Here is a 9,970-nt window from a genome sequence, read left to right as displayed (position 1 = left end):
GGGGAAAGTAGATCAGCCAATCAGACGGGGACGCCCTCATCTTGCCCACCCACCCAGGAACACAAGGCGGTATATGAAGCCTCGACAGAATTGCACCGATTGCACATGCGCAGGGTCGTTCACCCCCCCCCCCGCGCTACACCGGTAATTGGGTTCCAGCTTGTCATCGTTAAGCTATGTCTTCTCTGTAACTCTCCCTCTAGTCTTACACACACACTTTTGCATTGCTTCTAGCCGCTTAGTTGGCTATTAAGCTTCTTAGAAAGCTAGTAACGTGTGAGTAGAATGTAGGAACATAGGAAGCTGCTTTGCACTGAGTCAGACCACAGCATCGTCTGCATCAACGGGCAGGCTTAGTCCCGCAACAGAGTAATATGCAAGCCTAAAAGCGGACACGGAAGCATTTTCATTTCTGCAACGGCTGCAGTCCTGAACTCATTCACTTGGAGAAAAGTCCCACTCCACTCAGAAGGATTTGCTGCTGGTGTTAGCACTAACTGTCCCAGGATATTCCAGTTAGCCAATTAGTGCTTCACTTTCAGGTTTTCTCTGTTATATGTGAAGTGTCAGAATTTTCTCAAGTTCTATAGGTTCTTCTGCCCAGGATTCAAAAGTTGCTTGTAACAATACAGTAATGCAGTTATGAGTGTAGCCTTTTGTTCACTACCAGTCACTTTGCACAACTCTCAAGCCTCGCTAGTAAACGCAAGGAAGTGCACTACCTTATTTAAGGTCCAGGAACCCCAGAATGACGGGAAATGACTCTTCATGCAATTGTGTCAGAGGACAGGCTGCGTTAGACTGTTGGTTTAAGACTGGAGAGACCCAGGCTCAAATTCTTTGTCTTGAAGCTCCCGGGTGACCAGGGGCCATCATTCTCAGCTTCACAGGAGGATAAATTGCAGGAGGTAGAATCAAGTAATGCTTTAAGATCAGGGAAGGGCTGGATAGAAATGTAATTGATAAATACTCAAATTTAGCAGAAGAAATGCCATAAAGGACGTGTAGGAATGGCAACACATCATGTTTTAGGATCTGTGACAGCCTTTAATTTTGAGAGCAATATAGTTTTCTGGAAATGAGCTTAGTTGAGGCAGATGTGATGCCATGATTATCTATTTATGGCATTTTAAGATTAATGGATTAATGGAACATATAAGCAATATGATACCCAGCCATACCCACAGGCAAGCCAAAATGTGCTGATTTTAAGCCAAATTGCATGCAATCCTTTGTCAGGAAGATTGTGAACGGAACAGGATTGTGCCTAAGAGTTTATATATCGGGACCCACTGTGAGTTGAATCCAGACTTAGTCATGTTTAGAGTTGACCCACTGAAATCAATGGAATTTAAGTTGATTGCGATTCTCCTCTAAGCGTGATCACCTTCCACTGCCACTGTGCATAACCAGCATTTCATCTGTGTTGCTGGAACTACATGCCACAGGGTATTCCATGTTTAGGAAATGAGAGAAAAAGAAGAAGCCTGACATGGGAGGAACTGCAACTCTAAAATGGCTGCCAAAAAGGGGATTCAAATTGCCCAAAGGAAATGTTAAAATCAGGGTTGTCTCTAATATTAGGTAAAGGGAAGCAACCACTTTGGGCAGCAGACACTGGTGGTGGGGAGCAGCAAGGGCAGCCCTTTGGCTATCTCCCAGCTGCATATGTTTCACTCTCTGTCCTGGCTATCATACACAATCCTGTTGCCCTCAGATGCAGTGGAAGATTGAACACCATCCCATCAACACTGCTGAAGTAAGATTCAAGTGCTAGGCCACTTGGCTTCTGCACATGGTATGGACAGAGGAGGGGTGCCATCTTATGCACAACCTCGGGGGGTGGGAAATGCATTGTGTTGCAGAACCATTTCTCTTTGTGTTGTGTGTTAAAATACATATTGTCAGCTGCCATGAGCTCTGGAGACGTGGTAGGATATAAATCCAATCAGGGGTTCCCAAACTGTTCTGCAGACCACCAGTGGTCCACAGGCTTTATTCAGGCTCATCACATCGAATTTAGCACAGCGCATTACAATTGCTACAACAGGCAGAAAAATAATTAAGTTGTTCAAACGAATCCCTCAGCAATTTTCAAGTGGTCCATGGCAGGGAACATTTGGTCACTACTGATCTAAACTGTAAAAAAATGCAAGCATTTGGAAAAGACATAGGGCAAGGTGAGGCAACCGCCTCCGGAGGCAGAATCCACAGGGATAGCAGATCCAGCCTCCAAGGAATGCATTGCCTGCTGTCACTGCCAGTGCCACAGTGGTGCAGGATCTGCCTCTCCAGCAGTACCCCTAATGCCATCTCTACAGCAGTCTATTGAGGAGTAGGAGGGATTGCTGGCTTCCTTGTTCTCAATGTAGATCTTTATTCCCCTGTTGTTCCCAATGTAGATCTTTAGTCTCCCCTTGTTCCTGATGTAGATTTTGTGGTTTGCCTCAGGTGCCAACCTGTCTTGGGCCAGCTCTGGGAACTGGATTGGATGGAGAATCAAATTTCTACTACCAGAGCGATTTGAGAAGGGAGGGGAAGTCATTCTCAGTTTGATTCCCATCAGGGTTAAAGGAATTAGCTCCAGTGTAGTAATTTGAACATTAAAATCAAGATTTCTTTTGAAATTATTTATCTGATCCTCAAGGGTGTCTTGAACATTAGACACATATTAGTTAATTTATACTCCATAAAGCTTAACATCCTCATTTTGTACAGTTTTTCTAATCACATTACTCATCTCCCGATATTTATAGTCTTTTACAAGATAATTTTAGGAAGATAAGAATCAAAATCTCTTGTGCTTTTTAGGATCTTATTTAATCTCATTTATGAATGCATGCAGTTTTCCCCCAGTCCTTAATCAACATGCAGTAGCGTGTTAGAAGTATTTTCAATAAAGCTTCCACAGTTACATTTTAATTGTTCACTGGTAAATAGAAATTAGACTTAAGACATTTACGGTAATTACGAAGAAATACCCTTTCTGTCACCTATCTATGTAGACTGTTAGTAGGGAGTGTTTTGAGTGCACTGCAAGGTTTTAGAGGAAAATAATCGGAGTGAAGAACCCAGCCATTGAGATTGCAGTCCTGTATATCCTTATCTAGGAATAAGCATAACTGAGCTTACTTCTGAGTAGATGTGTATATAATTGTTCTGATAGTTGTTTCTGACCTACTATTATTAGTTTCATATATGAACTGCTTCCCAGGATGCATCTTGATCTCAAAGTGACTTTACAATACTATATATATATAGATAGGTAGATAGATAAGTAGATATGTAGATAGATAGATAGATAGATAGATAGATAGATAGATAGATAGATAGATACCTACCAACTGCATTTATGGAAAAGGTTGCATATAAAAACAATTGCATATATAAAAACAATTTCAAATCTAATAAAGATAGCAATTGGGATAAAAATTTCCACTTAGAAGGCTTGTTGAAAGAGAATAGTCTTTAGCAGGTGCTAAAATGACAATAGAGATGGTGCCTGTCTGATAGACCAAAGGCCTGGTTCTGGCACAGTTCGGAACAGACATCCTGATAAGATGGTATCTGTAGGACGCCCTCCTGCAAAGCACAGTGATCAGCTGAATATGCATTTCTTGACACCCCACCCAGGGCCAGGGATTATTGACCCATTCGCTGCTACTTTAGGACTCAGAGATAGTTGGAGGACTGTGATTGAAGTGTACAGCACACCTTCCTGTTAACAAGCGGATTTAATGAACATTGATTAGAACACATACCAAGTCAATAGTGGTCAGAACTGATTGTGCTCAATTAAAAGGGGAAGGGGAGAAAACAGATCAAATAAGAAATGCCCAAAGTTTTAAGCACCTATTCTTGCAAACCACGAAGGGCCAGCCAATCCAAATTATGAATACCACTACTCCATGTTTTTGGTTCTGCAGAGACACTGTACATTCACACTTGCATTTGAATATCGTTTATTCTACAAGTAACGAGGCACCTTGCCCTTTGTTTGCCATTCAAATTCTAGCTCTAATAGCTTTTTGTTTGCATTTTGCAGGGGACGGCATAATCTTTGGGTATGACTAGTAATTTTAACATGCTGTTTATGAGAAAAGAAGGCAGAGTGCCTAGCATAATCTGTAACCTGCCTCTGTTTGTGCTCCACTTCCAGATTTCCTTTGAAGAATCTCGTACTTCTTTTGACCTGTGTCAAAGTCTCAGATTATTGCTGTTTCTGGCTGTTGCTCACCCACCTCTTCCCCTGTCAAGAAGTCTTACTGCCAAGGTAAAATTGTGCTTCCTCCTGCCAGACACTTTACCTAATTTTGTCTCAGAGCCTTGGCTACTTCACAACCCTGGCTCACAACCCCATACCCCTTCAGCACACTACATCAACTTTATTGGGGGTGGGTATTGATGCACAGATGCAATTGCCCAAATTAATCGATTGTTAAGAAAATCAAAGACCCTGAACCTGCAATTCCGCCACTCCTGCTACTCATGCACACATGGAAATATTCCATTGAATGTCCCATTTAGGTGGAAATAATCTAAAATTCAATCTATTCTACACCTCCACAGTGGACAGAAAATCGGTCTGTCTACATTTTCTGTTCCTGCATTTCAGCATTGTCCCATGTGGACACACCACCACCAATATATGCACAAAAAGTGTTTGAGCAACGACAATGGAGACGTGCTGATCTAAAATTATAACAAGGACAGCTTTATCAAGAATCATCTTTGTGCTCCCTTCAGTCCCATTTCAACAACTTAAATAACTGCTCTGTTTTGTAATTGGTGCTGTTAAAATGTCATGAACTGATCAGACCTGATCGTGTTGCCTAGTAGCTTTCAGAAGACGAGTGCTGATTGGAATCTTTCTGTGTGGTTTTGAAGGAAGCCACTCCTGGTTAAAGAGAGAGTTCTATGAAAGCTTCCTTAGGAACCGGGAGAACAGAACTAAGGGGCATATAATACTGATTTCAGGTAAGTAATGCAGATGCAAAGATGTGCCTCGTTACATTAACAAACTGCAACAACTAAAAGCCATCTGCATGCAGTCAAACGATCTCCTTTCTCAAATTTTGACTTCTGCCCTGTGGATAGATTGACTAGCAGTCTACAGATGACACACTAGAGATTAAAATGCAAACTAAGAGCTAGTTCTCATCGCCTTTTGTCATAACGTAACAGGTGCAGCACTAAACGTGTGCTTCACTTTTGAGGGTAGAAAAAGAGACGTGGAATTTCTGCCGTGCAAGACTGAACCTGCTGCGATGCAAGCAGAAATGGCACTGAAAGGGAACACAAACATTAAGGTCAAAATGGCTTGTTCTGAAAGGGTTGCCTTATGTTAATACAGTAGTTTAAAAATGAAATTACATGCATTAGGCTGGCACAAAAATGTGGCTGTTGTCTAATATGTAAGAGTAGCAGTTAATAACAGAACACCTGGCACCTTGACTATTATTCTGCTGCCAGCTCTGACATTTCTAATAGCATTATGTGGTTGCTGGGGTGTTTGGTTGCTTTTAAAAAAATGTGTTTTGTACTTTTGCTTTGTTTTTCATTGGGAACAAGTAGATCCTGCAACAAAACATTGCCGTATCCTTTGTCAGAATTTCAGCCATGTCCTTTTCCGAAATGCTGAATTCCTTTTCCCTTTCCTAGTTTTTCTTTTCCCTCATCAATAGTTGGTCAGCATTTTGTGGCCATTGAGAATGCTCAGTTCCTATTAGGATGGGGTTTTGGGGGGGGGGGCGGGGAGGGTTTCTTTCCCTTATGTTTTTTGCCCCCATGTAGGATGTTTTGTACTGCCATCTTGGGGTTTCTCTGACACAGTGATACCTGCCGCTTGTGTGTGGATGATGCCATTTTAATTACAAAATGATCCACGCCAGTTCACAAAGTGTGGAAACCAGAGGATGGTTACGATGTAGTCACCCAGTGAAACTGATTGGTGGATTAGGGACAGACAAGTGAAAGTACATTTTAAAAGCCACCCACAATTTCTCCTCCCAATTTCCCCTCTCTCCGCCTTTGAGAGGCAGATCTAAACCATCCTCCCAGGTACCATATGATCACAGCTTTAGTTGGTCACTTCTGCAAGCAGATTGCTTGTCTGGATTTGGTAAAGTCATGTGATATGACTTTGTGTTTGCTTCTGACATGTGACCCGTGTCATTTTTATGAAGACGGAAACTACCAAGCCAAACAGATTCACACAAGAATAATAGAATCATAGAACCATATAATTTTACATTTGGAATGGACCCTGATTATCATCTAATGCAGGAGTCAGCAAACTTTTTCAGCAGGGGGCCAGTCCACTGTCCCTCAGACCTTGTGGGGGGCTGGACTATATGGGGTGTGTGTGTGTGAATGAACGAATACCTATGCCCCACAAAATAACCCAGAGATGCATTTTAATTAAAAGCACACATTCTACTCATGTAAAAACACGCTGATTCCTGGACCGTCCGCGGGCTAGATTGAGAAGGCGATTGGGCCGGATCCGGCCCCCAGGCCTTAGTTTGCCTACCCATGATTTAATTATACAACCCCCTGTCATAGTATGACAAATCTCCTATTCTCTTTTGTATAGGCAAGCAACATACTAAAAGTGATCTGCATCTTTGCTGAGAATAAAAAAATTAACCTTGATGAGACGTAATGCATATAGACTTCCTTGCCATTAGGAAATTTTAAAGGACTGAAGCGTACTAAGCAGTTCCTCCCATTTTCCCACACGCCCCTTGCCAAGTTCAGGGCTTTTATTTCATTTGTATCTATGATGTAGTCTAGCAAGCCCCATTAAGGAAAACGATATTGCCTATTCAACAGCATGAATCTTCCCTGTGTCACTAGACCTTGACCAGCTCATTATTAGTGGAATGGAGCCAGGAGAGAGACAGAGTGTTTTCTCAAACATGTGAGGCGAGTGCGTCAGAGCTGTGGAGCAGGCTATTATCAGGGGTTTGTCCTTTGGTGAGGACCTCCTTTCCTTTCCGGCAGCTTTCTGAGCTGAACTTAAGACCCTTATTACAGATTCATGAATGAATGATTTTGATTTATTTTGGCAGCGTCTGGAAGCATCGCAGTCCCGTGGAAGCAAGAACAACCAGCCATTTGTGCAAAATAAGAATGTCATTAGAATGCACCTTTTAGCAGATCAGCCTTAAGCAGTAGAGAAAAACAGCAACCAAGGCCCAGGAGATCGTTTTTTGTGTCTTTGTTATGTGTAAACAGATCAGGTCTTAGCTTAGCATTCCTTGAAATGGTTACCTATATCATGTGGTAAATTCAAATTTACTCAAATATACAGTGGTACCTCGGGTTACAGACGCTTCAGGTTACAGACTCCGCTAACCCAGAAATAGTACCTCGGGTTAAGAACTTTGCTTCTGGATGAGAACAGAAATCGTGCGGTGGCAGTGCAGCAGCAGCGGGAGGCCCCATTAGCTAAAGTAGTACCTCAGGTTAAGAACAGTTTCAGGTTAAGAATGGACCTCCGGAACAAATTAAGTTCTTAACCCGAGCTACCACTGTATTAGCATTTCTGTGAGAAACATCCACCTTCACATCAGCAGGCGTCTCCTTCCTTCCCTTCCCTCCCCCTGCATTTTTTATGCCCTTCGAATCCTCTCCAGAGGGTCCTGTAACCCTCTGAAGCACATTTTGAAGGTATACAGGAGGGGAAATTCATTCTTCCGATTGTGTCTATTCTGTTACTGGATGGGCACCATTGGATTTCACCCAGTAGTTTGGGATTAGGCTCTTTGAAGCCCTACCTTCTCTCGCGTTCCTACCAGTGCCCAAACACAGTGCACAGTGGAAGCATCTCAGATGCCTTGTTTTACATCCCATTGCTACAAGAGGCTTGGTTGATTGGGAGCCAGGACAAGGCCTTTTCAGCTGATGTTGCCAGAGCTTTGAATTTGAAAGTGTATTGGCGAAGCACTCTGTTTGTTGGCTGCTAAGACAACTTGGGTTGCAGTTGCTTACAAAACGGGGGTCCCTCCTTTAACACTTACAAAGAATCATAATGCAATTTCTCCTCCATTCCCTTATCAGATATCTGAAGCATTTATCTGTGCTTTCACACCTTTATATCTGTAACTTTTACTAAAGCTAAAAAGTAACAAGAAACATAAATGTCTCGAGTAATAAAAACCCAGGACCTCCATACACACAGCCCAGACTTACGCTCCAGGGAGGTCATTCTGGAGCTGCAAACGCTGTGGTTTGACTTCACCCCTGGGGGCAGACTCCATTGCATCTCAAGACAGATGCATGCCAACAACAAAGCCTACACATAAAATAAGGTGAAAACCAAAATCTACAATAATGGCAATTAAATTAGTATCATGCAGGCAAATAAAGCAAGTGGTGCAACATGAGGATGATGATTTTTTTGGACCATTTGACACGCTAGACTGGAAACAGGAAAAATGCTTTTCTTCTCTCTGTCACAAAAGTGTGTGTTGGTTTTTCTGTCTGTTATGACTTGAGTCCAAGGCGATGCTTTAGATTTAGAAAGGGGATTGCTCCATGTTACCTGACTAGGACAGTTCAGTGTTAAAAGCCACCATGTGGCTCATCACATTTGCCAGTAGCATGGGGCAAAGGAAATGACAGGCACACCTTCTAGAATCAAGCCCTTGAATTGGGTACCTTTCTAAACTAGAAGCCCTCCTATGGCCAGTGTGAAGATGTGTGAGGGGTCTTTTTTGTCAACAGCAACCTTAGACACAAAGGGTAGCTACATACATCATAAGTACTTTGTTGTTAGCTCTCCCACGTTGCACACTCCCGCCAGCATAAAATATGTATATGAGAATGAAACTGGTAGCCAAAACTCCGAGAATATTGTTATCTTTACCTCTCAACTTCCCACCATCTGTTCACCTGTTATAAAACATCCTGACAAACCGTGCCAGATGAAGCTGTTTTTCATCTCTGTGTGCAGCCAGCTGCCATTAGCGTTGCACAAATCTGGCTGGGCACAGAAAAATATTCATAGGATGATTGGCTTAAATCTCCGCTGTAGGAGAAAATGATTTTTTAATGCAGTGACAGATGTCTTGTGCTGGCAGGTGCTCAGTTTGACAGCGTATCTTGGACCTGGACTGTTGACTTTATCGTTGACTGTAGCATGACAAACAGAACCTTTTGATCTACATATAGGCACACAGATCACATAAAACGCGTTTCCCTCTGTTGAGATATCCCTCTTTAATCTGTAGGTGGAGGGTTTTCTGAAAGATAATTTATGCTTTCATATGGCCCTTGTTTTCTTGAGGCATACAAATTAAAACCATGAGTATCTTGCAATAATGTCTTTCAGAATCCTACTTTAATTTAGAGCTCTGAGCGCTACTTACATATTAATTAACATTTCTTTGCTGAGAAAAGAAAAATCCCATGCTGGGTTTGTGGTAAGAATGTCAGAGAAGTCGGTTGAAAATGGGCTATCAGGCAGATTTCCTTCTGCCCATTATGCTCCTGCTATGAATTATATTTATCTTAGTTCTCTACAACAAAATGGTTTTTTTAAAAAAACATATGCCCATTATACATACATCCATTGCTTTGTAATGTGTGCTATTTACATATTCATGGAAGTACAGTTGCTGCTGTCCTGAAAGGTGCTTTATTTTTTCCAGAAGTGTTTGTTGACATGCAAGTTGTTTGTTTTGTAGATTGGTTGTTGCTGGGGCAGACTATAAATGCTAAAGCTGCACTCTCACTATACTCCAAAGCAAATCCTATTGAATTCAATGCAGCTTACTTCTAGGTATGTAGGGCGTAATCTGCTTTAACTGCAGCCTTAATTTGCTTCCTGCTGTGAATTTTAAAAACTAAAGGCATGCATGCATAGTTCATTATTCTTTTCACATGGACATTAGCTTGAGCGGTTTGTTTCAGCACCCAGCTATGTTCTGAATAAAGTACACATTTATGAATTAAAACACTACAG

At 42.0% G+C, this 9,970-nt stretch overlaps 1 long non-coding RNA gene across 3 annotated transcripts; it reads left to right on the top strand.

Annotated features, from left to right (window-relative positions):
- The first annotated feature begins 1 nt into the window (after nucleotide 1).
- On the top strand, nucleotides 2-8,459 carry LOC309340395. Of its 3 annotated transcripts, XR_014155965.1 has the most exons (3): nucleotides 2-1,798; nucleotides 4,160-4,977; nucleotides 7,074-8,459. It is a non-coding gene; the product is annotated as an uncharacterized lncRNA (long non-coding RNA). The 3 variants fall into 3 exon arrangements; XR_014155966.1 differs by lacking the exon at nucleotides 7,074-8,459 and having other exon boundaries at nucleotides 2-1,759; nucleotides 4,160-5,395; XR_014155967.1 differs by lacking the exon at nucleotides 7,074-8,459 and having other exon boundaries at nucleotides 4,160-5,395.
- Nucleotides 8,460-9,970: the final 1,511 nt, after the last annotated feature.

Source organism: Podarcis erhardii, assembly GCF_964252035.2.
Source record: "Podarcis erhardii genome assembly, chromosome: 4".
Taxonomy (NCBI): Eukaryota; Metazoa; Chordata; class Lepidosauria; order Squamata; family Lacertidae; genus Podarcis; species Podarcis erhardii.
This window is presented reverse-complemented; position numbering and strand designations above follow the sequence as displayed.